We start from the raw sequence: 4,864 nt of genomic DNA on the forward strand, positions 1-4,864 counted from the left end.
GTCGCTGTATACCATCACCTTTGTAGCACCGACTTCTTCCGCCAGCTTCAATCCAGCAATCAGGGCTTTGTACTCTGCCTGATTATTTGAAGCCGGGAATTCAAATTTGAGAGAAACCTCTATCTGGGTTCCTCTTTCATCCACCAGTATTATGCCTGCACCGCTTCCTGTTTTGTTTGAGGATCCATCTACATAGAGTTCCCATGTAGTTGGTTTTTCCTCTTGGTCTCCTGCGTATTCTGCAATGAAGTCGGTGAGGCACTGGGCTTTAATCGCCATCTGAGTTTCATACTTCAAGTCGAACTCGGAGAGCTCTATTGCCCATTGAACCATTCTCCCTGCAACATCCGTCTTTTGAAGGATTTGCTTCATGGGTTGGTTCGTGCGGACTTTTATTGTGTGAGCTTGAAAGTAAGGCCGTAGTCTTCGTGAGGCTACTACTAAGGAGTAGGCAAACTTCTCTAGTTTGTGGTACCTTAGCTCAGGGCCTTGTAGAACTTTATTGATGAAATATATTGGGTGCTGACCGGCCTCGTCTTCTCTTATCAGGGCCGATGAGACGGCCTTATCTGCTACAGATAGGTATAGGACGAGGTCTTCTCCAGCTACAGGTCGAGTTAGAATAGGAGGTTGGCTCAAGAATCTTTTGAACTCCTGGAACGCCTCCTCGCATTCAGGAGTCCATTCGAACTGACATCCCTTTCTCAATAAAGAGAACAGCGGAAGGGATTTTCTTGCTGATCCTGCCAAAAATCTGGAGAGGGCTGCAAGTCGGCCATTCAGTTGTTGGACCTCTCTTAAACAAGTCGGGCTTTTCATCTCCAGGATAGCTCTACACTTATCGGGATTTGCTTCGATCCCTCTTTGTGTCAGCATAAACCATAGAAATTTTCCTGCCTCTACCGCGAAGGCACACTTTGCGGGATTTAGTCTCATCCCGTGTAACCTTATGGTGTCGAAGAATCGTGAGAGATCTGACAAGAGGTCGACTTCTTTTTCGGTTTTCACCAACATGTCGTCGACGTATACTTCCATTAGGCTTCCCAGGTGAGAGGCGAACACCTTATTCATCAGCCTCTGGTATGTGGCCCCTGCATTTTTCAATCCAAATGGCATGACCACGTAGCAGAAATTAGCTCGGGGTGTGATGAATGATGTCTTCTCCTGGTCTGGCTCATACATCGGGATTTGGTTATACCCCGAGTAGGCGTCCATGAATGATAAGTATTGATACCCCGAGCTGGAGTCTACTAAGGTATCAATGCTTGGCAGTGGATAAGGGTCCTTGGGACAGGCCTTATTTAAGTCGGTATAGTCGACACACATTCTCCAGTTGCCATTTTGTTTTTTGACTAGCACTACATTGGGTAGCCATGTTGGGTACTTGACTTCTCTGATGAAGCCGGCTTCTAGGAGTGCCTGTACTTGCTCTTCTACTACCAGGGCTCGTTCCGGGCCGAGCTTGCGTCTTCTTTGTTGTACAGGTCGAGACCCCGAGTAGACCGAAAGCCTGTGGGACATGAGCTCGGGGTCTATTCCTGGCATGTCGGAGGCCTTCCAGGCGAAGAGATCGGAGTTATCTCTTAGGAGCTTAGTCAACCCTTGTTTTAGGGTTTCCCCTAGGTTGGCTCCTATGTGAGTGACTTTCCCTTCTTCTTCGCCGACCTGTATCTCTTCGGTTTTTTCTCCTGGCTGTGGTCGTAGCTCTTCTCTAGCCCTTGCACCTCCGAGCTCTATTGTGTGGACTTCTCGGCCCTTCCCTCTCAGGTTTAGGCTTTCATTGTAGCATTTCCTTGCCAATTTCTGGTCCCCCCTTACCGTTGCTATCCCCGCTGAGGTCGGAAATTTCATACAAAGGTGGGGAGTGGATACCACCGCTCTGAGTCGATTAAGGGTAGCTCTGCCGATTAAGGCATTATATGCTGACCCTACGTCGATGACTATGAAGTCTATACTCAGAGTTTTTGATTTTTCCCCTTTTTCAAAAGTGGTGTGGAGGGGCAAAAATCCTAGTGGCTTTATTGGCGTGTCGCCTAGCCCGTATAAGGTGTCAGGGTAAGCTCTCAACTCTTTCTCATCTAACCCTAGTTTATCAAAGGCGGGCTTAAAAAGGATGTCCGCTGAGCTTCCTTGGTCCACTAGGGTTCTATGGAGATGGGCATTTGCCAGGATCATAGTTATTACCACTGGATCATCATGTCCAGGGATTATTCCTTGCCCATCTTCTTTCGTGAATGAAATGGTAGGGAGGTCGGATGACTCTTCTCTGACCTGGTATACTCTCTTAAGATGCCTTTTGCGAGAGGATTTGGTGAGTCCCCCTCCCGCGAACCCCCCTGAGATCATATGGATATGTCTTTCCGGAGTCTGCGGTGGTGGGTCTCTTCTATCTATATCATCTCGCTTTCTCTTGCCGTGATTGTCCGACCTTTCTATGAGATATTTGTCAAGCCGACATTCTCTAGCCAGCTTTTCTATCACATTTTTAAGGTCGTAGCAGTCGTTTGTGGAGTGACCATATACTTTATGGTACTCACAGTAGTCGCTGCGGCTCCCCCCTTTTTATTTTTAATGGGTCTGGGGGTGGTAACCTTTCAGTGTTACAAATCTCTCTGTATACATCCACTATAGAAACTTTCAGAGGAGTATAAGAGTGATATTTTTTTGGTCTATCGAGACCGAGTTCTTCCTTTTTCTTGGTTTTCCTCTCCCTCTCTTTTGCTGAGGGAAGGTGCCCAGGTCGCCAACTCAGGTCTCTCAACTTGGCATTTTTCTCCATATTGATGTACTTTTCAGCTCTTTCTTGTACATCACTTAAGGAGATGGGGTGTCTTTTTGATATGGACTGTGAGAAGGGACCTTCCCTGAGTCCATTGACTAATCCCATTATGACTGCCTCGGTGGGCAGGTCTTGAATCTCTAAACATGCTTTATTGAACCTTTCCATATAGGCTCGCAAGGATTCTCCGACCTCCTGTTTTATTCCCAGGAGGCTTGGTGCATGTTTCACTTTGTCTTTCTGGATGGAGAACCTCATCAAGAACTTTCTTGAAAGGTCTTCGAAACTGGTGACCGACCTTGGAGGGAGGCTGTCGAACCACTTCATCGCTGCTTTCGATAGGGTGGTCGGGAAAGCTTTGCATCGCGTAGCGTCGGAAGCATCAGCTAGGTACATCCGACTTTTGAAATTGCTTAGGTGATGCTTCGGATCTGTGGTTCCATCATAGAAGTCCATATCGGGGCTTTTGAAGTTCCTTGGAACTTTTGCCCTCATTATTTCCTCGCTGAAAGGATCCTCCCCTCCTAGTGGTGGTTCTTCTCGTTCGTCTCGGGAGTTCCGACCTTTGAGGGAGGATTCTAACTTTAAGAGTTTTCTTTCTAACTCTTTTCGTCGCTCCATCTCCTCTTTTAGGTTCTTTTCAGTTTCCTTTTGTCGCTCCCGTTCCTATTCTAACAGTTCCATGAGCTTAGTTGCATGGGAGGGGCCCTCTTTCTCTGATTCGCGCCCTTCTGAAGAATTCACCTTCGGATTTTTTATTCCGGAGGTATCTTCCCTGTGTTGGTCATTGGCTTCCTGGTGAAGTGTCAAGTCTGCATCCTTGTTTCCGGTGTCCAGATTCTCTTGTTCAGAATCTGACTCCACATGACCCTCTTCAGGGGATCTATCCGCCATCACTGGTTGATCTCTCGGGTCCCCGGCAACGGCGCCAATGTTACAATGGGTAACCGGAGATTAATGGGCTGGATGGTGTTGGTTGGCCCAAACGTATGAATGAGGAGGATTCCAAGTGGATCCGCAACTCGGTGCCCTCCGTCCGACTTGTGCGTGCGAAAGAATGAGGGGTGGTACCTGCAAAGACACTCCGATGCCTAAGTCAGCAAGAGTGTTAGCAGGTCTAGAGAGTATTGGGACTTAGAGATACCTGAGAAGTGTCAGTGTATTTATAGTGGTGAACCAATAACCACCGTTGGAGTAGTGCCACTTTTTTAGGGTGTTAACCGTCCCTTTATCTTAGGGAAGTTAAGATATGGCTTGTGGAAGTGGGTAGAGAGATTCTAGGGGCAGTTATTTATTCAAATGAGTGCTTATCTGCCAGCTAACCCTCGTTCCCGACTTCTTTAGAGCAAGTCGTGTCGAGTACCGACTTCCTAAGACGAAGATTGGTACTGGGTGAGGTCAACCCTTTGGGTTGGGCCTTTTTACTTGGATCCTGGGCCTTAGCGTTGGGCCAGGGTATGAACATTATTGTTATAAGTAATTGTTATATTTTGAAAACAAATAAAATTATTACTCATTAATTTTATTATTTTTAATATTAAAAATAGTTAAACTTTAAATTTAATTAACTTCAAAAAATTTTATAACAAAATTTATTATTTGTATTTTCATTTAAAAATTTCATTTTTTTTTATATTTTGTTTATTATTCCGTACCGGATACATATACTAATATATGTATAAAAGACACTAATCACATAAAAGACCTTTAAGTTTAAGGGAAAAAAATAATTCAACTGATTAGGTTAAAATCTTTTTAAATACATTATACATGTAATGAAATATGGAATTATAAAATACTCTTGGACAATTAGAGGCGGAATCTATTCAGTATCTTCCAAAAATACCAGAACAAAAGTAACAGGTTTTTCACTCTAAAATGAAAAATAGGACAATTTATAGTGATGAACTTTTTAATATTTTAATTTATCTTAAAAGGCATAAAAGATTATCGATATAACTTAGGCTTAGAGAATTTAAAAGAGGAAGGAGGGGTTAAAATGGAATGGACTATAAAATATGAACAAAACAGTGAGATATGAGTCATCCGATTTTTTAGAGGCTTACAATGAATTAAATAAGAATT

This window comes from Arachis ipaensis, chromosome B05 (genome assembly GCF_000816755.2).
Source record: "Arachis ipaensis cultivar K30076 chromosome B05, Araip1.1, whole genome shotgun sequence".
NCBI classification, from domain to species: domain Eukaryota; kingdom Viridiplantae; phylum Streptophyta; class Magnoliopsida; order Fabales; family Fabaceae; genus Arachis; species Arachis ipaensis.